General features: G+C 40.2%; 1 protein-coding gene across 1 annotated transcript in view; it reads left to right on the plus strand.

The window, feature by feature from the left end:
- The window catches only part of ZFHX3 (zinc finger homeobox 3), a 671,516-nt gene that overhangs the window by 207,593 nt on the left and 436,383 nt on the right, over positions 1-27,540 (plus strand). The gene's annotated exons all lie outside the window — the stretch shown is intronic.

A 27,540-nucleotide genomic window follows, 5' to 3' on the forward strand; every position in this document is an offset into this window, starting at 1 on the left:
ATTTGTCTTATGTACCGGAACGATCACAGGAGAGATCTGGTCATGCTGTTAAGCTTATACGATGATGCTTTATTCTTACGCTCTACCCCAAAAGTACAGGCTTAAGGTGGCCCATCAGACTGAAGCTGGCAATTTGGGATATTTTCAGTGCAGCAGTATGAATAGTCACATGATAAGAAATTGTGTGGAATTCACCTATAGAATTATTCATTTTGGTCTTTTCAAGGATTATCAGAGGAACTTTTTAGTGATGAGGACAGTATACAGTTAAGCTGATTTTCATTTGCTGCTTGTCTCCATCCAGTCTTGCAGCTGAAGTGAGGTTTAGTTTAGAATTGTACCTTAATTTCAGTGTTGCATTTAAAGCTTTTAAAAGTACATCTTTCTTCTTCAAAAGAAGTAAACTTTTATTATACTTTTTCTATTGTTGTAAATTTGACTGGCCAGATGTTTTTTAGGCTTACTATGTTTTTGTTCAGAAATTCTTTTTGTAGATTTTTGACTGGGGCCTGTTTAGGTGAATGAGGAAGCTATCAAAGGGGGAAAATGATTTTTTTTTTTTTACACCTTAACTGTTACAGATGTTATAAGTTCTATGATTTCCAAAGTTTTCAGCATATCTTTGCTTTATTTTAGTGAAATAAAATTTCCTGAGGCATAACCAACTCTAGCGATATTTAAATAAGGGATACAGAAGGAAGTGGTAAGGATGAGGAGACACGTTGCAGTCTGTTTTGAAGATGCCATTCCCATTTGCACCTCAGAAGAGATGCATCACGTCCCCAGCCTGTGGGAACCCAGCACGAACAGAAAGTGCCCCCCTGACATACCGGCTACCAGGGCACAGTGCTCCCAGGTCCCTGCTGTTGTGTTTTGGCCTATATTTCTTTCAGGAATTGTCCACCAGACGCTTTCCTGGGCACCTCCGCTGGTGTCCTACACTGCAGCATTTAGTTTTACCCTTCTTAGTGCTGGGTTACCTTTTTATTCTCGGCCTACCTGGAAGGGGAAGGGTGACTAGACGAGACGGGGAGTGTGGTGAATGCGTTCTCATGCTGCATACAGGCCCAGCACTTTTTGTGGGATTCTGTGGGTGGAGAGCAGCCAAAGGGTTGGGGATGTGGGGCAGCCAGCTGCGCGTGCCGGGCCGAGCACCTCCTGCCTCTTGGGAAACCTCCTCCGTAGCTGTAGGTCAGTCCGGGTAGGGAAGGGTCCAAGTCATGGCTGTGGCTGGGCTCCAGTCCCGTTGCCTCCCGCCCAGGCTCTAAGTAAAGGATGCTCAAGCAAAGGCAAAGCACAGAATTTTAACAGTTAATCTTCTATGGGGATTAAGGTCAGGCACTGACAGTGATTGTCACACCCATGGTCTTCCCCCCTCACCCAAGTCACTCTCTCTCCATAAATCTTACTTAAGGAATGTTCCATCTTTAATTTAGGGTTGACGGGTACTGACGTGGGACACAGGCATCAGAGTGTGTGCAGGACAAACTTGGGCAAAGATTCATTGGAGAAGCATTTGTCATTAAAATAGCTATTAATTTAAGCCTCTCTGTTTGAAGAACGATATTTGTGTGATGGTTGCAAGCGTAACTGCTGGCTGGGAGTTGTTAGCACCGAACTATCAACCACCCTGCACACAGGAACTAAGTCCTTATACTGTCTTTTGGTTTCTTCCTCTGATTAAGAAGGGACATCAGAGAGATGATGATGATGTTTTTGACTGTAAAAAATTACATGAAAACATTCTGATTAATAAAAATTTGTCTTTGTTGGATAGTCTGTATTCAAATACACTGATGTTTATGCATTATCTGCATACATGTATTTTGTTTTACTTTGTAAGTGGTGATGCAGTATGCACTCCATGATTCTCCCCCGAATCAGGATATTCTATATACATTCCAGTTTGAGTCATATTAAAAAGAATTAACTTTAGTAACACTGCATTGTACCAGGAATGGCTATCTTCGCTTGTCACTGTTTGGGGTCCTCAGGTCAACCTCTTTAATTAAGTCTTGTAATGTTAAGAGTGAATTCAATACCTATCCTACCCTATCAGAGCTAACACTCTTTCCTGCACTGCTTTTATCAGCATGCCCAATTTTCCACCTGGAATTTGTTTTAACGAAGCCCAAATCCTATTTTGTCAAACGCTGGAGGCTGTGTGGAACATTCTGCCTGTTATTCTGTTATCCGTACTATGAAACTTGGGACAAACAAGCTGTAAGCTGCATTTTGATGTCAGGTTAAGCTATTATGGTACAAATTGTGTTTAATATATTTTTAAATACTTTCTTTAATATTTTATAGGGTTTTTTTCCTATTGAATTAGCAGTAAAACAGCAGTGCTTCATATTTCAGATCTTTTTCCACCTTTCGGAGGCCTGCGTTCCACATGATCTGGTTAGCAGCTGGACAGCCAGAGGCTGAACACAAAGAAAGCGCAGCAGACTTCATTTCTACCCTAGCGTTCAAGCCGCAGTGTGTTTTTTCCAGAAATAACCCACTTTCTTATATACTCCCTTCCTATTTCAATTCCACCCAAAAAAAGAGATGTTTCTTTTCTCCAACTTTTACTCTGTGGGCCACCAAAATCAAGGAAATTTGATATATGGGTTTTTACCTGAGAGGAGGGTACATCACTTGCCCTATGCACACATTTAAATATCCATTTAAATGGCACTTCCAGTTCTATTTAACTCTTCTGAGATGAGCAGTTCTCTTCATTTCTCGTTATATTTGTTTAAGGTTAACAGTGTGCTTAAAATGCAGGTGAGAACTGTGGTATAAGGTTTCAGACTTTAACAAACATGGAAATAAACAAAACTGTTAAAATACAGGTTTGACCAACAGTTGGATTCACATTTCTGACAAACCCAAGGAGTGCAGAAGGACCTGCAGGAAACTAATGCTGCTGCCTCTTTTTTTAGAAACAAACAAACAGAAAATTCCAGAAGAAAAAAAAAAGAGAAAAAGCTACGGGTGATCCCAGCAAATACTGTCTGGTCAAAGCAAATCTCACTGTTAGCAAGCAGAGGGGGGACATTGTGAGGCACTGCTTCGGCAGGGACTGCACCGGGGCGGCTGGTGCGGGGACGCCTCGGGAGCTCTCTGCCCGGGGCAGCTTTCCTGGGCTGCGGGAACTGAGTAAATCTACACTTCAGCCAGATTTTCTGTGAGCACCGTCAGAATACAGTGAGCTGTATTGGACGGTTTCAGTGTGTCTCTAGCAGAAGTTTGCATCGGTGCAGACAGATCCCCTCTGGTGAGACCCATGTCAATTCTCTCACATAAACATGTCCTCAGAATGGGACGACTTTTCCTGCCTTTTTTCCCTTCCTGTTTTCCTTTTCCTCCTTTTTCTTCCCTTTCTTCCTTTTTCCCCGCAGTTCAAGTGTTGCTAGCCTTGTAAAGGTTATTTGGGCACTTGCTGATTTCTACAGACCCTGTACTATTTTCAGTGGATTTATGCTGGTTAAAACTGTTTAGAGCTCAGTAAACTATGCGGTATTTGATGTGAAGTAATACAATGCTGCACACTTATTATTATCTGTATTGACACGGAATCGCTAAAAATTGGTAAATAGCTGTTTTCACTAAAGTCAACATACTTGACCCTGTTTACACACGGGGAGAGAACCTTTGAGTAAGAAGTTGCCATTTCTGTAGTGATTTTTCAGAATGAAGCCACACTTAATACTATCAGCATTTTTCAAACTCGAAGAAGAGGGGTGGTCCTCATGTATTACACTACGAAATGAAAACCCATTTGTTCCGAAATGTAAACATTGGGGCGTCAAACACTTGAACTTGTCTGGTTTCAGCACATACCCCTCTTGTGATCACGGCTAATTTAATATAGCTTAAAATTAAAAAGTTAAATGAAAGTTATTTTTCTGCAGGCTGTTTTCCAAATTTTCCCAGTCCTAATGTTTTTACTGCACTTGTTCTATTAAACAGCAGCCACATATGTGTCTGTGTGTTTCTGTGCATACATCTGTTCTGGGTGTGTATGCATGTGTCTGAACATGTGTACGCAGTAAGTGGAGCCCAATATTGGCTAAATGAGAGACACATAAGGTAGCCACCTGCTCTGACACAACGCTTAGTGCCTACATACCAAGAGAAGAGATTTAAAAACAATTACAATCTAGAATGTACTTGTTAGAGCAAAAGAACAAACTAAACTAATTTAAACTAATTTTTCCCTTAGGATGGTAATTCACTGACAGAATTACCCTGCTATTGAAATTGGGCCTGTTGTTTGCACAGCAGAGCGTATTAGATAAATAGCAGTAATAGCCATTCTCTACATTTAATAAACCAGCTCAAATTTCTTGATATGCTTGATCTATAGGGCAGAGTTTATTTTTTGCTTTCTAGTGAGACACTAAGGCTGTCTTTGATTTTCTATAGCTACTTCAGACATACAGAAAGCTTGTGTACTGTCTGAAGTGGGCTGGGTGTCAGTGACAGGGATGTGGGGGTAGCGGAGGGCTGAGAGTGCGGCACCCCAAGCCTGCGCCATGCCTGCTCCTACCCCGTCACTGCCCCTGGGGCTGACTCGCTTTCCTTCAAAAACGTTCCCGTGAAAGGTGCTATCTCTTTACTGTAAGCAGCAACATTATCTCCTGTTAATATACGCATACTTAAAAAGACCTGGCTGGTTGCTTTATATATAATTTTCTTTTCAATGTATAGCTTTTTATATAAATCTATCTGCTGAGGAACCAATCAGAAATATTTACAGAGCACAGGAAGCTATCGCTGCGATTAGCAATGGCTGTGGGTCCAAAGACACAAACCAGTGAGCAGCACAGTGCCATCCTCTGTTGCTAGCCCTTTGATCGCTCCCAAGCACGGGGACTTCAAAAACACCTGTGTGGGGAAATTGCTGCCGAGTAATTGGAAGTGAAAGTTTCAGCTAGCTCTGTGCTAACTCCGGGTGGATGGTCTCTCAGGGCAGGGAGGTTCCCTCTGAGAGAGGCAGCTCACTCCGTGTCCCAGCGCGGGGAGATATGCTCAATGCCCTGGGAACGTCCGTGGGGAATCGGGACAGCAGATCCCAGGCGCTGCGCCGAGCTCACAGCACACGGACATCCTTTTGTTCCAGGACACGCTGCTGTGCTTGGACACAATGCAGCCAGCCATGGGATGGACTGAGAAGTGGATTAAGGCAGCATTTAAAGACCTGGGACCCAATGTTGGAGGGACCCTGATTCATTCTGGTGTCGGCAGCGGGAGGGCGGGCAGGGGTCCGAGCCCCACCACGGAAGGGGAGTTGGCATTTCTGTTGGCTGGGTGGCAGTCGGAGGAGCCCAGGAGGTGTTGAAAGCACTCTAGCTGGACTGGGTCTGCCTACGTTTTGTCTTAATCCACCACTCAGTAGGGTATCCACTTTACTTCTAAACCTCTTACATTTCGCCGGCCTGCATCGCATCCTCATAATTACTTGGACATGGGACTGGTTATTGTGGTTTCACTACACCCTGACTGAAGGAAATCCTCTGATATTTCTGTACAGCTGCTTTGCTGGTTTTCTCACAATTTGCCTAATTGCCAGCTTCAACATTAATATCGAGATTTGCTTGAGAGTCCAGAGGGACAAGACAGATGAGCTTTAAATGCTGGATGTTTGCAAGTGCTTGTGTGAAAGGGTCAAAAAGACAAGTTGTGTGTCCTTTAGTGCCAACGCTCCTGAAGTAGGGGTAGGATGACTTAAATTTTATCCTAACAAGTGTCCTTACAGAAAGCACCACTTGGAAACAAACTTCACAGATTCCTTGCTCCTTACCAAGAGCAAACTTGCTGCTTTTCATTAAGCTGTTTGATTGCTATCAAGCTCCTTGTGTCAGTGCCAAAGGCAGCCAGGGCTTTGTACAATGTGCTGGGTAATTGTGCAGTTTCTGTGGTCCGCTTTTGGAACAATGTCTCATAAAAATCTTAAGCAGCTATCACTTTTCATGGCTAATGAACTGAGGATCTGGGAATTAGATCCAGAGCCAATTCTTGGATTAAACCTTCTGAGCCCAAAACAAGGCTGTCCTCAGGAATAAAAAACAACCTGGGGCCGCTGGAATAGGGTACTACAGACTGTGACCTTCAAGATGTGAGATAAGTGACCAACATGAAGGGTACAGCAAAAACTAATCAAGGAGGAAGGATGAATACCGAAGGACTTTTCTGAGAGTCAGTAATGCAATTGAGGGGCAGGGGGGATTGTTTGTTTTTATATGTCATTTCTAAAAGGCTTTTTTAGTTTCAGAAATATTTGAAGTAAGTATCCCTCAACATTCACATGCTGATCAGGGACAGAATGAGTTTAGTGGCCTCAGCCTGCCCCTGGTGAACAGGGAGTGGGAGAAAAACCCCAAACCCTTCTGCTCACAAAGGAGCGGAGTGCAGTTGGTAATCTCGGCAGTGGGTGGGTGGTCTGTATTCAGAGGGAGGTTTAAAGGCAGATTTCATCCCGCAGACCAATAATATTTAATAATTGCATCACAAAACCCGCAATCTCCTCAACACCTAAAAGCCAAAGAAAATACCTGTATAAAGTATAGATTTCAGTGCTTCCAGAAAAACGAGAACATGGAGAACAACTGGAAGAGTTGTAAATAGCAGCTTTAACAGGAAAATTCCAGAATGTCTTCAAAGTAAATTAGCTACTGCCATGCCTCCTCGCACTCCCTCCTCCCTTTCCTTCTTTCCCCCTAGCCCGCTTTTATTTGCTTTGAATTTCCCTTCCGCTCTCTTAGTTGACAGCATTTGCACTTATTTCTGTTAGGGAACATGGCCATTCTTTTTTACGGCAAGGTGAAAATAATTTTATTTTCATCACTTTTCCCCCACTCCCGTGATGGATTTACTTGAAAAAAAATAATGACGGGCTTCACAAACTGGCCTGACAGTTGTGATGCAGAGAGTGAGCTGGCTGAGCAGGGACAGTGAGGCATCTCTGTACCTATTATGGCAAAAATCGATAATGCTTTCTGTAAATTGCTCCTCCCAAAGGAGATGAACAAATGCAGGAGACAAGGGAAGCCATCATTCTGTATGAAAGCCCCTGCACATTTGGACCAGTGCAATTATCAGGAAGGGCTTTTTTTTCCTTTTCTTTTCTGTCTCTTTTTTTTTGGGGGGGGAGGGGGTGTGTGGATGGAGAGGAAAGTGAGAAAGAGTGGGATGCAGGAAAGAAAAGACTTATTTTTCAAGAAATGTTAATTGAGGGCTAAGATTCCGTGAATTGTCCAAATATATTGCTTTGGGGGGTAAGAAAGGAATTAAGATACTTTTCGGAAGTACTCGTGCTCTTTGGGTGTCTTTACATTCTGATTATGCATTCAGACTTGCCTATTTAATTTTTTCTGACAGACAGCTGTTCTCTAATCATCTAGAACCACGAGGTTCTGTTAATCTTCACATGCATTCTGTTACCCTGGGTGGGAATTCCACAGAACACCAAGAACAGATTGTTCCTATTGTGGAGTCATATAAATTGTATTTCAAGTGGTAGGAAAGGTAATCAGAAACTGAGCATGCAACGCCTTTACTACTGCTCAGACTGACTGGGGTAAAGTCATTATTTGTAGAGTAAACAAAGAATAATGGGGAACACGAGAGTCACAGACACTCAGCGAAGGTGCAGAGCTTGAACAGAAGGGATGGTGAGGAAGTAAGAGCAGAACTAAGGTGGTTTGCTTTTAAGTGCTTGCACTTCCTCTGAAATATGTCAGGTGACCAGTAGCAGGTCCTGCAGCGCATTTGCCTTTCATCACAGGGATGTTCCCTTTGTGAATACCTTTTCTTAAAAAAGATACAAGCTCACACTATGCAGAATGGATATGGATAGAGTATACATTGGGAATGAGGATCTTTGCTACTGAGTGTTACCTTACCACTGGTTTCATATGAAGCCTTTGGCCAGTCCTACAACTTCACCAAGTCTCAGCTCTCATCACAGAAGTGCGATTAGGAATAACATTTGTCTTTGTTAAGGTCTTCACTTTCTTCAACCAAAAAGCAGCCAAATGCTTAGTATGTTATTGATAGTACTTCCTCTGTCCAGCAAATAAGACAATTTGTTTTTGTAAAGACATGTTGAGAGACCCCTTCCTGCCTACGCATGAAAGAGAAGCATGAAGCACAGCTCCTCAGCAATGTGGCGATAAAGAATTTGACAGTGGGCTGTTCTATCACCTTTCTCTTAACCAGGCATTTCTGTTTCAGTGAGAAAAACAGTAAAAATACCATAGATGAATGAGGAGTATATTAGAGTTGTTGTTCCTTATCATAGTTGGAAGATAGACAAGAGATACTCCGGGCAGGTGCTCAAATTTAAAGTGCCCTGAAGTTCAGAAGGACTTTTCAGAAAGATGTATTTGAAAAGGGCATTCAGCAAGTTCAAAAAAAGCCACGGTAGGTAAAAGAGTTCAGCATCTATCACCTTGAATTAAATCAAAAGTGAAAGGAGAGGCACTGGTGGGAGACATTCAGCCCTTCAAAATCTGTCTCAGAGCTGTTGTCCCAGGAACATGGTTAAATGCTTGGGGATGTGTTGCCAGATGTGGGGAGATACCAACAGCAAGGCTTGGCGGAACACAGAAAAGCTCTCACTGCATGCTCTATGTTGAACTAGCGGCGTAATGTCAGATGAGCTGAGCTGCTTTTCCAGTGCTAAAGAGATGTGTGTTGAGTGAAGATGGATAAATAATAGAAAGAAAGGCCATGATGGAAAAGAGAAGGTATTCAAGAGAGGTATTGTTTATTCACATGAATTTCCTAAATTTTGATTTCCAACGTTGCAATTCCTGCCTCTTGATTGGTTTCAGTTTCTTTGGCAAGTTTTTTGTTTGTGAATTCTAAGTCTCTTTTTGGAGTACTAATCATTGCTTCAGAGTTTGAGGAGAATGTGTGAATGAAAGCATACATTGTAAATCCAGCAAACCATTTTGTTAGAGCTATTTCATGGTTTGTTAAAGACACAACAGCTGTTTACAGTTTTTGTACATCTTCTGCACCATGCAGACATTCTTTTGATGAGTGCCTTTTTGTCCTGTGATAAGCACATAAGGACTGATGAACTTCTTATGTCGTGTTCTCATAACCTGAGAAACAGCTTGAATTTCTTCTTTCTAATACCTCTGGAACAGAACCCTCTCTTGCTGGTTAGGAGATGAGTGTCGGATCAGGTTTCTACTTTGGCAGTAAGAAGCCGTGAGGAAAATGCCCAAGTGTGTTTCACAGTGGAAGCCAGTCATTATGAAGTGCCATGTTTCGTTGTTCCCACTGTTGTGAGGTTGAGAAACCGTGATGGAGCAGGAAGTGAGGACACTCCTCTTTAAACCAATATTCTGTCTCCCTCTGATGGAGGGGAAAAGCGTAGCTTTGCCATCTATGTGAGGACAGGGATAGAGCAAGCAAAAATGATTTGCTAAAATCAATAATTTTCATGCCATCTTAATGCATCTAAAATATTTAAAGGAAATATGTTTAAAAGCCATTATTATGGTTTACATATACTGCAAGTTTTAAATAATGAATTTGAAAAATGCTTCTGAAAAATAAGGGTGGTTCTCATAACCAGGAGGCAAGTCTGGGAACCCAGCATGCTACAGGTCAAGAAAGGGCAACTGGAAAGGTAATATCCATCAAACCTGTGCCAGCGGCTGGGTATTGGTGATCTGCTTCCGCTAGCAGTAGTTATTCTTCTGAAGGGGAAAGCCTTCTAAACAAGGCTGTGAATTGGTTTTCATGCTCGCATTGACAGATTGGGAAAGCAGTTTGTTCTACCAAATTTAACAATGATATATCATTATCACAACTTTGGGGGAAATCTATAAAATCAATAAGTTTGTAGCCTGAACAGGATTTGTATCGCTTGCTTGCTGTGCTGGTGTCAAAGCGTGAGCATATGGATTGAGTCACAGCCTGAGATCAATGGAATTTGTGGACAGTAAGCTCAATAACAAGCCCTTCTGAAAAGAAATAGATGTAAAAAGCAAATTTACTAGAGTATAAAAAAAAAAGCTAATATCTTTTCCGCGCCTGGCTGTAAAGTGCTGTTTGGCTGCCGTTGGCTGCTGGTACTTTGAAAGCTGTCTAGGGTATGTGCTTGCAATGCTGAGTGCTGCTGCTGCTCCCTGCTCCCATGCATTGCATGTACAGTTGGATGCTTCTGTTTGTAGGGCTTGTATTAGGAAACTAGCCAAGAATAGGAGGAGGGGGAAAAAATAGCCCTTTATATTGTAAACTGAATAAAGAATAAAAACAGTCAGTGTGTCTGCTGGGGAAAGACCATGGTGGCTTTATTTACTTTGTACTGGCAGGGCTTGCTAATGGAGAAAAATAAAAAGGCATAATTAAATAGTTTAATGAATTCGCAGCTCTTTTGTTTGAGTGGGGCTGGGAATGCATGTTCCAGAGGGCCTCACAAAGAGCTCGGCTGGTAGTGAGTTAAAAGTAGGAAATCAGTCCTTTGAAGGCATTTTTATACTTCATTATCCCAGCATGTAAAATGACTTGTACTAAACGATTGAGGATTTTTTTTTCACTCTCTCTCTTTCTCTCTTCTTTTTCTAAACAAAGGAGAGCATCAGGGCGGCAGGAGCATAATTCCCCTCAGTGTCCTAGAGCCAATAGATCAGCTTGTCAGCAAATTGGTGGGCCTGTACTTATGTTTCAGTAAAATATAGGGCTCTGGGAAACTGTAGTGAACAACGAAACCACAAGCCAACCACCACAGAAACACACACACTCTAAGAGATCCTGGGGGAACAGGGATGATAAGACCTCCCTTTTCACCTCAATACTTTGCAGTAGGCATATATTCACTTTTAAAGGTTTTTGTGTGTGTGTGCAGTAAAAAGAATAATGTTACATTTTTCCCCCAGGTTTTTTATTTCTTTGTTGTTATGGATTAGTAAAGCTGGATCAGCTAAGGCGTATTTCCTTCCTCACAGTATGCCAAGTGTAGTATTCTAGTGAAAGTAGCAGCATTCATCGATACTCCTCAACTAGTGTGCACACTCTGGTGATGGCAGAGGTGGAAGGAGGGCTGACCTGCGCAGAGCCGGCCGCAGGCGTTGCGCCAGGCAGGGGCTCGTTGGGCCCTACCTCCGCACCCCTCGTGCTGCAGCCTGGACCCTCTAGCTCACATCAGGCTGCGGCTTTTCAGGGGTTGGTCTTTAGTCTCCAGACAGCGCAGCCAGCGGACCCTGATCGACACCTGCAGCACCCCGGGATTACTCAGTCCTGGGAGTCTGGAAGGGTAGATACTCTCTTGCTCCACCCTGGCAGCGGGAATTAGGTTTGAGTTGCTGCTCCCTGTTGTCGCGCTGGCGTTCGTCTTAGTGGTGCGATCACTCTGCACTGTAGGGAGAACACAAAGTCTGGGACCTTCCTGGGGCTCTACCTCATGAATTCATTTCGTTAAAAGAGAGGGTATGTTGCAGTGCTGAGAAAGAACATGGGTGTTTCCTACTAAACAAGATGGCAGCGGGAAACCAATCTGAATTGAATTTGGGGGCCCTTTAGATCAACATACTCTGTTGTACCCCAGTATTGTGTTTAGCATAGTTGTCTGATGTTATTTGCTGTTAGGTAATAGATTTATCATTTTAGTAGTCATTGTGGCCATTTTTCATATGGACATTACAAGGAGATCATTGTGTGCAGTGCAAGGGAAGATCTGTGAGCAGAAATATCTTTACAAACGAATGAAGATTTTGCCTCTGTGCCATCCCTGGGCAAAGCCACTGGCTTTGATTTCACCTGGCTGCTGGAGCTGGTCCCATTCTGCGTGCGTGTGAGAGCCAGCTGCAAGCAGCAGGGAGCTTCCCTCCAGGACCTCATCTGGCCCATGGACGGGTATTTACAAAGCATTCCCTGGTTTTTACAGCTTGAGTTTGCTAGTAAACAACACTAACTGTTTGTTTCTTGTTAAAATTTACCTCATAAACAAATTTTACTGTGTGAGTTTGAGGCAATAATTGTTTAATCCCAACTTTCTCATACCCATAATACAGTGACTGTAAAGCTGTGGTTGGCACTTTATAGAATTTTTCTGTTGCTCTCTGCAGTGAGCGCAGTGCCACGTGCGCTGCTAATGGGGACATTCGTAGCCCCCACGCATGGGGGATGGCTTAGCCTCTCCGCCGAGGAGGCAGCTATCAGGAGCGGCATCAGACCTACTGCATTTCTTTGCTCTCACTGAAAAGAATTAAAATAGAGAAAATCTCAAAAGAAGCTCAAAAGTCCAAAATAAAAGCTGCCTCCTGTTTCTGAAGTTTAACTTACTTTCTGATGTGACACTAAAGCTATACGGTTATTTACAACCAATGGCAGTCTCCATCGTCCTTCTTGCTGAGTAGCAGGGAAATGCCGGGGAAGTGACTGCTTATATTGATTAGAGAGACAAGGGAGAGTTAGAGACCCTCAGCACTGCCACTTACAGTGGGCAGGAAACCCAAATTGACCAGTAATAAAGTGTTTGAGGTTGTACAAGGCGGCTCCTGGGGAAACTGCCTTCTCAGAGTGGGGATGCTAGGGGTGGAAAGCTGTCAATTATCCTTGTTTGATGAGGACTAAGTAAACGTGCTCTTAAAGTGGCCTATTAAATGTGAGCGAAAATGTGCTGGGGCTGGGTTCCCTCTGCAAAAGTATTTTTGCGAAGTTGGGAGGATGGATGTTCTTGGACCCCCAAATAGAAGACCACTACCATCAGCAAAGAATACAAGCTTTTGCTTGATTTTTCTCTCTTTTTCATTGTGGCCTCTAGTTATAGACAGGAGAAAGGTGAAAATATTGTTAGTCCCCCATGTACTAATAGCATAAAACCCTAAATTTTTGCTGCATTATACGCTACTGTCGTTGTAGGATGAGTATGTAAAAGGAACGCAGAAGGCTACGACAAAACTACTTGGGACATCATAGGCAAAGGGGTAGCAAGTTTTAGAGTTCAACATGCAATTAAAAGCTAAGAATAATCAGTGATAGTGAATATCTCAGACACCTAATGTGACAATTATTGGGAATTATTCAGACCTGAAGTCTGAATAATTACATAAATGGAATCTTTTTATAAAGTGCAAACTATCCTAGTGCAGAGGATGGATGCAAGGTATAAGAAACCACCTTGCACATTGCTGAGAATGAGTATAAAAGTACAGCAGAAGCATGGTGTGGTAAAATCAGAGAGGCCAAATGATAAAATAAGAAGCAGCTAGCAAGATGTATCAAGATAGCAAAACTAACAATACTAAGAACAATAGCAGGAATAGGAAAATAAAGAAAAGTGTAGGATCACCATTCAGTGGAGAGCAAAAGATAATTTTGAGAGAGCCAGATGTTTTTGTATCTTCTCTATTAAAGGTCGTCTATAGGACAGCGGCTATCATAATTGATGCCATTGCCAAATGGATAAGATCTTAGTCCTGAATAGAGAAGAAACAGGTTAAAGTGTATAAGATAGCTGCTGTCAGAATCGTGGCTTTCAAAACTCATTAAAAGAACGTGTAGAGCCAAAATAAACTCAGAACTAGCAGTGGCTGGTTTTGAAAAGTTGTGCAGCAAAGGTGAAATACTGGAAGACAGTGTAGTGTCCTTAGTTTAAACAGGAGTTTAGCCAGGAGTTACAGACCAGTCAGCTGAACTCCACTTTCTGCAAAAATTCTGCAAAAAATAATCAGACTATTTGCAAGCACTTCGAAGATGACAAGGAAATGAATAACAAACATAGATTTGTCAGAAAAAACACTGTCTGACCAACACAACTTGTACGACAGTAACAGGTGTGGACAAGGAGGAAGCAACAGATGTTGTATATCTTGACTTGAGGGAGGTTTTTGACGCTGCCTCCCATTACTTCTTTATTTATAAGCAAGCTAAGGAAGTGTGGTTTAGATGAGCGTAGGTGTACAACTGGCTGAAGAATCGTATTTAGGGCATCCTTATCAATGTCAAAATGGAAGGAGGTATAAAATGAGATTTGGCAGGGGTCTGCCCTGACCCTGGGTCATTGCAGTGTTTGCTTTAATGAGCTGAATCACAAAGTAGGAAGTATATTTACCGAGCTTTCAGACAACAGAAAACTGAGATATGGAGTACATTCGATGATAGGAGTACAACTCAAAATAATCTGACAAGCGGGGCAGTTGGCTTGGCAAAAACCAAATGAAATTCTGTAGGGACAACCACAGTATCTTCTTATGGAAAGTTTGTGATGTGCACAAAAAATGTAATGTGTTAACTATTAGTAGTTGGCCAACTGCCCTGATGATGGCTTCAAACCTTATGTCATCCTTCTGCTTTGAGGACTGAAATTACTTTAAAGTGTCTAAAACTACAAATGAATAATAAAGTGGATTTGGTGAAAAAGAAGAAAAAAAATGCCGAAAGTATAAATAACATTTGTTTGCATGAAGTAAGTTTGCCTTGTAAAGAACTCAAGTCTAGATACTTTGCAGTGTTTTACTGACACTGTCTCTACCGTACAGACGTGCTGACAACAAAAGCAAAACAGAGTTTCAGAAGTCACTGCTACATAGTCACGGTGTTGTGGTACCCCAGCCTGGACACACGCACACACCGACGGCTCGCTGTGTCGAGCAGAAACAGCAAAAAGAACTTTTGTCAGAAACACAACCTGTGTTTTTTGTAGTTATTTCAACAGTTCTTGAAAAACACAATTTCTAAAGTAAACATAATGTACGTGTAAATTCAAAAGTAAACTCGACTTTCACTTCTGACTCAGGCAAAGCTCTTATTCAGGTTAATCAAGGTTTTGACTGTGTGACTGACTTGCAACAGAAGCCCTCCCAACAGCTTTAATTACCTGCTCAACTAATCCTCCTTCTTCTCCTTTCTGAACAGGGGCATGAGCGCGTGGTTTCACTAGCACTGCAAAAGGAAGTGAAAAAGCTTGTTTGTAGAGATGTCTGATTGTTGCTTCTGCATATTCACGTTATTTTCTGACCTTCAGCTCTTCAGAGGTTTTTTTCCCCGTTGAATTCTGAGGTCAGTCAGGAGGGTCTGGTGCAGTTCACACCACAAAGCCCTGCAAAATCTCCCCGCTGAACACTGGCTCCAACGGGAAGCCCCGAGGTGCTCACTTTCAGGCATAGTCTTCTTGTAGGTTCTGAAGCAGAATGGCGTTTGATGACAGAGTAGAGTGAAGATGCAGGGATAACTACCAAAACATTTCTTGTCTTCTCTTCAGAAGTGTCTGGGATGGATCCCTGCGAGACAGGGTGCCAGCAGGGCAGAGCCATTACTCTTTCTTGGTGTGCTTCATCTCTTACCTGTACTTCTAACAAAGTTTTTTGGTGTGCATATTTTCCCCTCATGCATGGAAAATAGCAAACATACTCAGAGGGATTCTACAACTGCATTTTCTCTTCTGACTAATCCCCAAAGAGATGAAATTCAGATTGTCTAAATGTCCAAACCTTTGCCACAGCTGCAGTGGAGAGATTTTTTGTTGGAAATGGAAATGTAAAAGTAAAATTATTGCTCTGCTCTGTCCTTTTTGGTGCTATACATTCCCCATTACAATAACACATTCTGATTTGCTGATAATAGGATTCCTTCAAAATTGTGTAAGCTTTATGTTTTATTGGATCCTCAAGTTAGGAAATCATCTACTGACAATCTTTTTCAGTCTACCTCTGCCCATCTACTCTGGTTTTGTTTGCTCATTTAAAAGTATAGTCTAACATCTTCCATGAATCCCCTGAGATCCTTAAATCTTTCTGTTGCACAAAGCAATTCAGTTAGACAGAGGCAGTCAATGACACTTTCTTACTTATTATTAATTTGTTACAGGCAAAATTCCATCTCTCTTTTTTATTATGTTTGTGGTACTATGGACTTTCCCTTTTTTCCTCTTCACTGCCCCCCAAAAGCTCACTTCAGCAATATGAAGTGAACCATGTTTCAAGTGGTATTAAGTAATATTCCTTATTACAAAAAGAACAGGGCTCCTTTTAATGAGTGCTTTAATGCTACCCGTTCATGTCACTATCTAGGGAGCCCCTTTTCTTTTGTTCATAATGAGGAACACCTCATTTGCACTGTCCCCAGATTTATGGAAGGACAGGAAAAAAACTTCAATTTATTACATCTTAAATGAACTGCTCCCAAAGCAAAAACAAAGAGGGTAGTAAACTGGTGCCTCTGCACTATATAGTTTGATTTTTATTGAGCTGTATAGTGATGTTCTGCCTCACCTAAGAAGGGTGAGCATGGGCTATAATTACCTCTTGTGAACCCCATTTTCTGATAACCTCACTGGCCTCTACCTCTTCAGGATGTTGAATCTGTCAGTTATGGTATTTTATTTGTTCTTACTGATGGAGCTGTATATGGTTAGAAGCAATGAAGCTCATTTGATATCTCATTTACTTGAAAAAATGGGGCATGCTTCCTGAATTTGAAACAGAAAAAACATTCCAGTTGTTCTGTGAATTTTATTCTACTGTACTTCAGAAATTCTTTCTTCTAATCCTCTCTTCTTATGTTCATTCTAACCTTCTTTTGCTCCATCAGCACTACCCGTTCACTTCTTTGGCAGATATTCTTGCATACTGTAAGAGTTAACTAAAAAGAAAACAGGTTTTAATTGATGAAATCCCAGTTTTAGAAAAAAGGGCTTTAAGGTCAAAGTCTTTCTTTGTAAAGTGAATAGAGACAGGCAATAATAGCTGTGTTCTTGGTGCGAGATTAAATTCACTGTCTCTTGTGCAAGATGAATTGACATAATGGTGTTACTCCATGCTTTTCTGACTTACAAAAAAAAAAAAAGTACTAATTCCTTAAAGTTTTAATATCATTTAACTTCTCCTTCACAGGAATGTTTTGGATAACCATAACAGTGTCTTTGATGTGATAAATTTAAAACAAAATTTGAGGTGTAAGAAGAAGGTTTTATGAAGTCGGTCTTTTGTTTTTCATAGAATCATAGATTTTTGGTTTCATTTTAGTTCTTCTTTTGACTTTGGCTTAGGTATACTTCCTTGCATTCAGAAACATGAAGCCACCTAAAACATATTTTTCAGCCAGATAGTAGCAATCTAGAACTTTCTGTCTAACCTATGGCAAACAGCAGACATCAATAACAAATGATCTGGTGTCTTCTTGGTTTCGCTGTGTGTGTGAGTGCATTTTCTCTGTAGTTCAAAGGTTATAGAAATTATAGTAGACAAATTCCAGCTACAAATAATACTTCTAGCATTTTGCATAAAGTCTTAAAACCTTTTATTTATTTCCTTTTCTGCAAGAGTCAAATAAGAGGCTTTTACATACCAAGTCAAGGTTTTTTTAGACTTAAACTTCAGAATATTTTCAATATCTGCAACATTATCTTTTGAATAATAATTACCTCTTATATTAAATTATAAGACAGCAGGATTCAGGATTAGATCTCTGCATATTATTCTAGTGAAGGAAATTATGACAGGGGTCATTTTTTAGAATTATGTAGGAGGGTAAAAGGTCCCAGGCAGCATTAGAAGGGAAGGCGTTTATAATTAAATTGTAATTTAGGCCTATGATTTATAGTTTTCTCAATGAAAAATTTGGTGCTGTAGAGAGATCCTAGGAGGAACTTTAGTGAGATACAACTTAATGAAATAATAAAAAGAAAAATGATTCTGGAATAGACTGTATTCTAGTGGTACCCGTTAGCATGCTACAGTGTAGCTAATGTTCTGTCAGCATTTCCCTTATAAACTCCGTTTTCCAGGGGTTTATATCTAGGCAGTAAAAGTTTGTTTTAGGATGAAATATGACATGTAAGGTTTCAGATCATGGGAATTTCCACTATATATATATATTTTTAAATCATTTAGCTCATTAAAACTTACAGAAATATTCTAAAACATGCAAGTTGTCAGTTCAAGACAAAGACTGCTGCTTCTCTTTGTTATTATTCACAAGTTGCAAGAAAACTGTAAGCCTTGTTCTTTGTAATTTGTGAAGTCATTAAAGTATGTACGGTAGAAATCTGCTCTGAAATAGCACCCGCTTATATAGAAACTGTTCATTTCTATCTAATGTGCAGAGTGTTTTTGAGTTTCTTAGTATTATCCTGTAGAGCAGACAGATATTGGAATTAAAAAAGGAGCACTTTTATAGTTATTTTTCTTAATTAATAGGCTAAACTCCTCCCTACCATGATGAAGAACTATTCTACTGGCAGGAAAACATTAATACAGAAAGGTTAAATGACTTGCCAAAGGCAATTGAGGTAGTCAGTGACTGATCTGACAACAGAAGCCATCTCTGACCTGATATCCTCTGGCAGTAAAACTCTGTTGAACTAGTTTATACAGATGGCTAACAGCTCGTAGGTGGTTTAAAGCCACCTTTCAGGTTAGGAAGAAATAATTTTCCTTAAAAATTACTTTAGGAAAGGGATGGAGGTTCAGATATTGCCTTTTAAACATGATTTGCTTGTGCAAATTGTTCCTACAAATTGCTTGTTCACTGGCCTGAGTTATAAAAAAAGACTTTTTTTTCCCCTGAAATTACTTGAATTTTGTATAGTCATAGAAAGACAATATGCAAGTTTAGTGTGCGGGTTTGAAAATCACCGTCTGGATTTTACTACACTCAGATTAAGGCACTGTATCAAGCCTTCTGATACTTAAATTTTTTGTAGTAACTTTGAATGCAGTAAGAACCTGATTAAAATAAATGTACTTAAGCACCCTCTGAAAGAAATAAAACTATTGAAATTGTGTCTAAGCAAAATGTGACATTTTCCATATCACAGAAGGATGTGAAGGATTATGCAACTTAATACGCTGTATGGAACTTAAAAATGCACAGTAACTTTGTCCAATATTGCCATATAAAAGGCTAAGAGGAATTAATAAAGGTAACCCTCTTCCATTGGAAGGGAAAATAATAAATAAAAAGGACAAAAAAAATATACTTGCATCTTTTCCATGTTATCCAGCTGAAGTCATTCAGCTTTAACCATGTTCAACTAGCTTGGCTTAAGCTTCCTGTACTGACGATGCTAATTTGTAACCTGAAGTTATAATCATTAAACATCAGAGGGGTTTTGTACTCAAATTGCAGATAGCTTCCAAAGAAGTGTTATGTCACAAAGAGCAGGGCATATAAAGAGAGGAGGACAGAAAGAAAAATATTACAATGTGTGGCAAATATTGCCTTGGAAATTAAGGGGGAAGAACAGAAAGATACTCAGTTAGAGAAATTCTCTCATCTTTCCTCTAACAGGGTTACTGAGGATTCAGAAACTCACTGCATGTATCAGAATGGACTGTGTGGTGGAAAAGGTGTATTGGTTCAGTGGAAACAAAAAAGCTGATGAGGGTGACTAGAAGGCAGTGCTGGAGCTAGGAAGTAACTGCTTTTCTAAAGATTGATACTATTTGAATTTTAAACATTAACTTAAAAATTATTCAAATAGCTATTTATTTAACATCGTGCACAGATTCTTCCCAAAATGTCCATATTTAATGAGAAAACAATAAACTTTTTAAATACTGTGTGTTCACATAATGAGTATTTAGGAATGTTAACAAATAATGTATGTCTTGGGAAAAAAGATCTTTTCTTAATAGCACAAATTATTCTTTGGCTTCTGTGTAAATAACAGTTTAGAACTTATCTAAATAAGGAGGTTGCATCGCAGGCTCTAACATTTTCAGAGGAGCTATTCATAGTTTATTGTGTCAAATTAAAAAAAAGTAATCAAGGGTAGCTTTTTCTTTTCCTTTTTCCAAGCTAACCTGAAAAAGAAAAGGTTAAGACTGATCCTTGAAAAAAGAGATATTTCACCTTAAACAAAGAAGAAAACAACAAGGGATATTTACAGAAAAAGATTTTTTTTCCTGTAATTTTCTGAACCTTGCTTGCAGTAAGTGTTGATTATGGAAACGTTTGTTTGAAATCTAGGCTTTCTTCTCTGTAACTCCTTTCCCTCTCCTTGATCCAGCGGAGAAATCACAAGTGCCTGCGTTTGACTTATCCTTTTGTTTGGCAAGGCGCTGTGATCGTATACCTCATTTAGCATCTTAACATCGTTCTTGGATGAAGAAGCAGCAGCCTTTGTTTAGAAAGAAAGTCTCTTTGATAATTAGAAGTAGCGAGTGATGTAACAAAACCCCAAGAAAATGTGTTACAAAGTGTGAATGTATCTTTTATTTCAGCAGAGTGCCATTCCCCACAGGCCAGGCTGGGACTGGCGGCCCACCAGGGCCTATCACCCCTCACTGAGCGTGTGCAGTGGCCATCGGCCCAGGACAGGCTGAGGGTGCCCGGGACAGGCTTGAGGGGTCCTGGGAGAGGCTGAGGGATCGCTGGACAGGCTGAGGGGTCCCCGGGACAGGCTGAGGGGCCCCGGGACAGGCTGAGGGGCCCAGGACAGGCTGAGGGTGCCTGAGACAGGCTGAGGGGCCCAGGACAGGCTGTGGCCCCTGTGGCAGGCCATGGGCTAGCACGGTGCCCTGCCCTGCACACCTCAACCAGAAACAGATGCTGTTCATCTTCATTTTGGCTCCCTCAGCTTGCACCACCAAGTGAAGCCCTTCTGAGGCCAGCTTTACTCCCCCTGTTTTCACATGACCCTCCACCACGACAGCAGTAAAAGGCACACGTATGTGCGGCGCTTTGCCCACAGGTGAGTCCCTGCGCCGCCGTGGGCCTCGGCTTGGTCCCTGCTCTCTGACTGGGGTCTCGGCCTGGCTGGCTCAGAGCCCCCTGTGGAGGGTTAGGTGTGCCCAGCGGACAAAGGGGGGCAGCGGAGCAGTGTGTGGGTGGGGGTGCAAATGGCTCCCTGCGGCTCGCGGGTGGTTGGGAGCTGTGGAAGTGCGGGGGGTGGGGGTGGGGGGGGTGGGCTGCTGTGGGGCCCACACTCTGGCCTGCCCCTGCTCACCTCATGGAGAACTTGATTAATATCAGAATCAAAAGCATTTACACCCAATCTGTTCATGGAGAAAGTCATAGGGGTGATTCAGTTTTATAAAGAAGGTGTTTACTGCTGCAGAGGGCTCCTGCTATGTGAGTGGTAGAAGGTGAAATTAATATAGCACACAGGAAAAGGAGTGTGGACTCCATGAGTAGAGCAGAGAAATGCCTCTTTAAAAAATAGGACTTTTTTTTTTCTGCCTCTGCAAGAAACTGCTGACGTGGTGCTGGTCAAGTCACTTAACCCTCACGCAGACACTGCTAACTGCCCACTGCAGACTGGGTGCTCAGCTTTGAGTGGTGTTCGGTTTGCAGAAGTGGTGAAAAATCACAGCTGCAATGGAACTAGTAAAAACCTTTCTAGGAACATAATAAGTGCTATGAAATGCTGTGCTTCAAAAAAAAAAAAAATCAAGTCTAAGGTGGCTTAGAGTGGATACCCAAAATTAATAGACATATTTGACCTTAATCTGTCTTCCTGGACAAGTTTAATTATGGCAATTTCTTAACTTCAGCTCGAGCTCTTGTTTTAGAAATGTTAGTGTTCTTTTAATGTGTGGGTTTTTGTATTTAATATCACTCTGTTTTCTAAGGAAAAGTGAAAATTTTCCATCTACAAAAATTTACTGGAGTGGAATAACCCAAGACTTTGGAGATGCTTAAGATTAATTTATCTTCCTAAATAAATTATTGTTTCTGAGATGAGCTCAAATTGGGGGTGAGAAGGAGGAAATTAGAAATACTGTTTCAAGAGCCAAATTTAAAAGGGAATTTTATTCGGAATGGTTTAATTCCCTTTGTGATCACAGTCTGTCCTGTCAGGAATCTTTCAGTGTAAAACATTGGGTATGATCTGATGATTAAAAACTGATGATGCAAGTATTGCTTTACACCAGCTTGAGTCCTAGCATTTTTTTAGCCTTTATTACTTGTCTTATATAACTTAAAGATGTAAAGGTTGTCATATCTCTGGGTAAGCTGCAATATAAATATTTGAGAATATAAAATGTGCTAAAACAATCATAGGTATGTATTACTAGTACATTCTAATATGTATTAGTACTAGTAATCTAGAAAAAAAAGAAGCTTTATTAGTTACTTTCCTTAGTCAAACTCTGTTTGCCTTCTCTATCTACCCTATTGCTGCTGGATCTAGTTTGGCGGCAGCAGCTTTCTTCTCTGTGCCTCAGTCGTGCCAGCAGCATTGTGAAGGAGTTTCATTCTGCCCCTGAAGAGCTCCAGACACTGTAGCTGGCAAAACCATACAAAAGTAATGACTGATAGGAATAAAGGCTTTAGGTCAACTGGGGTTTTTCTTAGTTGACGATAGGAAGAAATGCTTGGTGTATTTTTGCTGTCCTTCTTTGGAAACAAAAGGCAGATGCTAGATTTCCAGAGGAGTTCACTTTAGGGAGTCTGCTTGTTGTATAAAAATGCGTTTCTGACTTCCTGGACGTTTGGAAGGCAATGTTTGTAAAGAGATGTTGTATCTCTTATAGGACATGCTTAATTTTACTATGTTTTTTTCTGTTTAGAAGAAAAAAGCTGAAAATGTGACATTTTAGACACAAGCAGCAATTTTACATCTCTGTTTTTCATAAATTTGACATCATTTACTCACATGAAATAATTTCAAGTTTCCTATTAAAAAGTGAAAGAAAGCAGCAGTGCCTTAGACTGAAGACTCTGAAGAAAGTAGTTATGAGACCTGCTGATGGTGTAGAAAAACTCCTTGGTTATATATATAAAAAAAATAAACTGTTTTCTTCTTTCTTTCTATAGGGCTAGTTTTGTGAGTAGGATTCTAACAGAGCAGGAGAACTCATTGCTTGAGTGCACTTACTTTAGTTCCACATCTTATCCAACTCTAGGAACTTGAACTTGTCATTATCAGACACAGAAGGTCAATGCATTAGCCATGGTACTAGCTCTTTCATGTGGCCTTTCTGAAGAGGGAAAAAACAGCTTTTAATCTTAGCTTTTATAAAATACTGTGTGTACTGGGATACATCCTAACTTGTCATTTTCTCGTCTGTTTTAGTGCTGGGGGATATCTGGAGAGGCTTTATGATGCCACACAGATACACACGTCTGCAAAAGGCCTAATCTGAAGTGAATCTTCTATAAATAATAAACAACAAATAGGTTCCTTTTAGTTATATTAGCCCCAAAATAGGTCATGTACATTTGTTTTAAATGCAAACTTAACAATAAGGTAAATTCCCTAGGTGGAGAATTTGATGTGTTTGTGCAAATTTTCTGGACACAGTACAAAAAAGACAACACCTATATTTTACCATTTAAAATATTTATACATTGTCTCTTAAAGTCCTGTGTTTGAAATACTGTTTATAATAAACTCCCTACTAGAGAACTAATAGGCACAGGGTAAACACTTGCTATTTGTTACTTAAACACAAAGTAATCTTTATTAACTTTTTTGTATAGAAACTTAGTGTTTTCTGTTGTTACCAGAAAAGTTGTCACCTTTGTTGGTTTCCTGCCTCCAAATAATCTTACTTTTCACTATCTACGCTAATTTGTGGTGTCTTCCTCTTTAAGTCAAAACAAATGATACTGAATTATCCAACTGGCTAGACATGTATGCAAGGCGCTTCTCCATCTTAGAATAACTTTCTAACAGATCATACCTACTTCTCAGACTTAAGTTGTTCAGTGTGCAAATATATTAATAGTAAAATGATAGCCTAGACTAGCATAAATTGGTATGTTTAGTATGTCAGTACTTAAGCTAAAATAAAAGAAGGAATTCACTAAAAAGGTGGAGCAATAAGAAGAAAATCTAAATGCATGTATTTTCTGCAAAATTGCAGTCTTATACCTCAGGGGAGCAGGCTTTTTTCAGCTCGTGGCCCACAGGGTCTTGTGGTTCCATGGGCTGCTTCTCAGGAAAGGTGATTAAGGAAAGCAAGCCTTGTGTCAGTAGGCTTTCACTCTCTAGGTTATGCGCCTCCACTGGAAATATTAATATGGTTTTCAAATAAAAAAAGGCTGAAAAGACTGCCTAGGCAATCCTTTTAATGCTCCCCCTGAATATAAGAACTAATATGTTAAATTCTGTGGGTAACTACAATATACAGGAAGGCATATCTGAGAAATAGGTAATTTATTGTGGTTGTTTGGAATTAAAATGGCTATGACACCTATTGTAATTTTCACACTATTTCTGCCTAATATAATGGTGTTTGGATTTTAATTGGAGTCTATAAGTGCTACTATAACACAAATAATACCTATAGGATGTCTCACAGTAGTATTAGACAAAGGCAAAATGCTAAAAATTGTAGTGCCACATTTTCCAGCTTGTGTTCTTCTGTGGAGCTAGCTAGAATCTTAAGTTCTGTGTGTCACCCATTGTAATATACATAATTTCTTCGTCCCTATTCATTTTCATCCCTGAGATGCATTGTAAAAGTGTAAATCCATCACTAGATAATTTTCAGTTCCATTATTTACAAAAATGAATAGTTAAGCAAGTCATTGTTATTAGTAGGATGCTATTGTTGTTTCACAGAGATAGGGACTGCCAGGGTCTTGAATGATGTACACTTGAATGTTCTTTCAAGATACTTGTACCTGTTTCATTTGGGAGGAGTTTCACTCATGTAAAATCAAACAGAAACAATTTTAGTAGCCTCTGAAAGGAGAAGAAGGGAAAATGGATATTAATGAACTATTTAATATTCTGCTATGGAAGAGATGCAGTGATTTTGCTGTTGACACTTTTGCATGGAATTAAAGAGATCTGGTGGTTGTTTTACTCATCTGTCTTTGTTCCTGAAAGACTTTTCAGTGTCATCAGATTTAGTTTTGCAACCTAAGAGATATTTTACAGTCACGCAGACAAGAAAAAAACCGCTTCTTTTTCATGAAATTCATTGGTATTCAGAATGTGGTCCTTTGATGAATTAGAAATTTTGGCTAAAGCTTTAATGAGATTTTTATTTTCTGAACTCCTGTTGGAAAATGTGTAGGCTCCATGATTCGCAATTTTGAATAAGGTGTTTGTTTGTTTGTTTGTTTTCCAATAATATTTCTGGCTCATTGTTTGTTACTCAATATTTTATTGATTTGTGAGTTGAGAAGTTCACGATGGAGGTGGAACAGTTTAGAGCTGTAGATCTTTACTGCGTGGTCTGCACTGACACGCTTGCTTGCTACGTTCAGGTAAGCATTTGCAATCCAAGGTGATGCAGACAATACTATGGCAGAAACAACACAGGTAGCTGCAGAATTCCTGTTGTAGACATACCATTATAGCAGATGTCTGCTGGTTTATTAGTGCTCATTTGTTAACACCGAATCTTGTGTGCAGCTCTCCATGGGCCAATACCTAGAGCGAAGCAGAGCTGGAGGGAGGAGAGCAAGGCAGGGATTCTGGAGGTTCAGGGTCGCAGCTTCTGCCCGAGTTGTTGATATTATGGTGTCTTTGGGTGTATTACTTTGTGAAGCATAATGGCATTGGTAGTAGAACTGTTACCTCTTTGATGTAGGAGAACTTGTGGAGCCTCTAATGGAGGAATCTGTAGAAATGGTTGTCTCCTTTTTCTGACTCTTATCTTTTTTAATTGTGCAGTATTAGTCAGAACATGTAAGTTCCCTTTAAGTTTTCAGCTAATGATACTGTGATGTCAGTGCCTTGTATCTGAGACTGGTATTTTCAAGAAACTGCTGTGAATGTAGACAAGCAGATTTACATACTTGCTGCATAAATGTAACTAGATAACCATTTGTATTTATTTCATGTTTAGTAAAATCTTTCATCATGTGCCTGGTTGTTTCATTGCATGTGGACAAGTAATTTGGGAAGCTTTCTAGAAGCTGTCACTGAATGGTCTTAGATTTTATAACCTTTCTTCTGTTCTAGTACTATACTACTCACAAAAATTTTCAACTCAAAAATGTTTGATTCATATGACTTACCACATTTTCATAACTTACATGTGTTCTGGCAAGTTTAAAATAATAGGAATATTCAATTTATCATTGTAGCCTGTCCTTTAATTTACTTAAAGTAAAAGTTTTTCAGGGTCACAACACTTAGAGAAATATTTTGGTGTTGACTGAAAAGAAGGGTGTATCAGTACATAATCTTAGCAGTTACTGGAAATTTTTGAAAGAACAATTCAGTAGCAGTCAGACTTTTTTTTTCTGCAGAGCCAGCAAATAGATAATGAACTCGGGGCAGTGTTATGTATCTTTGTATTTAACTATGAGTGTTAATAATATGGAGCATTATCTAGTAGTTTTCCTTGTCGCTAAGAAATTATTTTTGAAGGTATTTTCCACATCATTACAGTGATACGGCTGTCGATGTAGAGAAAAGTTCTCGATCAATATTCATTTTAATACACATTAATGAGTGGAGAATGGAACAGCAGGTCACGCACCTGAAGGTATTCTTCTCTTCAGGCACACAGCTGGAGGGGGACGTTGCTGGGCACTACTGGTTGCACTGGGCACTGTTGTTCATGGTGACAAGCCATGCTGAAGTCTGGTGTCCCTGCTGAGGGGAACTAGAGCATGCTTATCCTCCATCGCATTCATTTGGGTTTCTAATCCAGACGTATCTTACTCAAAGTCACTATCCTAGATTTTCTACTTTGCTCTTGATTCATTCCCTTTTGCTTCCTGGATCCTGTCTCTAACTCCAGGGGGACTACCCCTTGACTTTCCAGCCTTGCCTTCCATATTTAAGTTTTTCTCCTGTCTCCTTTTCCTTCTGCCACTTTTGGGGATTAGATTTTCACTTATGCTGTGGGTGCCTAATCTATTTAGACATCTCTGATCCTTTATCCTGTTGGGTTTGGGTTTGTTTGTATTTTAAGACTCGCTTTCTGTGATGTGTAGCTCCCTACTCCGTTCTTGTGTTGGTACCTGCCTGTGGAAACGCCTCTCGTTATAAGTGACCTCCTTCTCCTGCTATATTTTCCTCTCCTTCAGTTCAGGAAACATCAGAGAAGAATCACAATGCTTTTTACAGCTAAGGTCAGAGGAGTAGGGAAATTCTAGGCATCTAGCCCAGTGCAGAGAGCTCCTCGCTCTGGAGCAGCGAGCTATTATGTCAGCTGCAAAAGATGTTACTTTTCACTGTTAGAAATAATGTCAGATATTAATTGAGATTGTAATCTAATATAGTCCAGTGTTTGGAGATGACAAGATATGTTTGGACTGTTTAAAATTGCAGTACCCATTTTAGACCATCTTATCTTGCAAACGCTGCAATCTGTTCTCAACTTTTTAAAAAGGAAATATAATGTATCTTCTTACTGCTTGAAGCTTCTTTTCCTCTGCGAAGTCTCTCCCAGAGAGAAGAAATTTACTGACTGGATGTTTCAATTCTTATTAATATCTGTATATTTTATTTTTCGAGCCCAGAAATCTGAGGAATCTGTGAAAACTGTCCATGTATCCCTATTCTGTCTATTTGACACAGGCAATTTTAATATATGACAGATGTTTGAAAGGTAAAACACTTTTTTTTGGTGATTAGTTTTGCCCTGATGGGCAGATTTAAAAATAAAGTTAAAATACTGTTTTGACAGAAAAGGATGAGAGTCATATAATCTATATTTAGTGCCTCTT

The sequence above is a fragment of the Strix uralensis genome, chromosome 12 (assembly GCF_047716275.1).
Source record: "Strix uralensis isolate ZFMK-TIS-50842 chromosome 12, bStrUra1, whole genome shotgun sequence".
NCBI lineage: Eukaryota > Metazoa > Chordata > Aves > Strigiformes > Strigidae > Strix > Strix uralensis.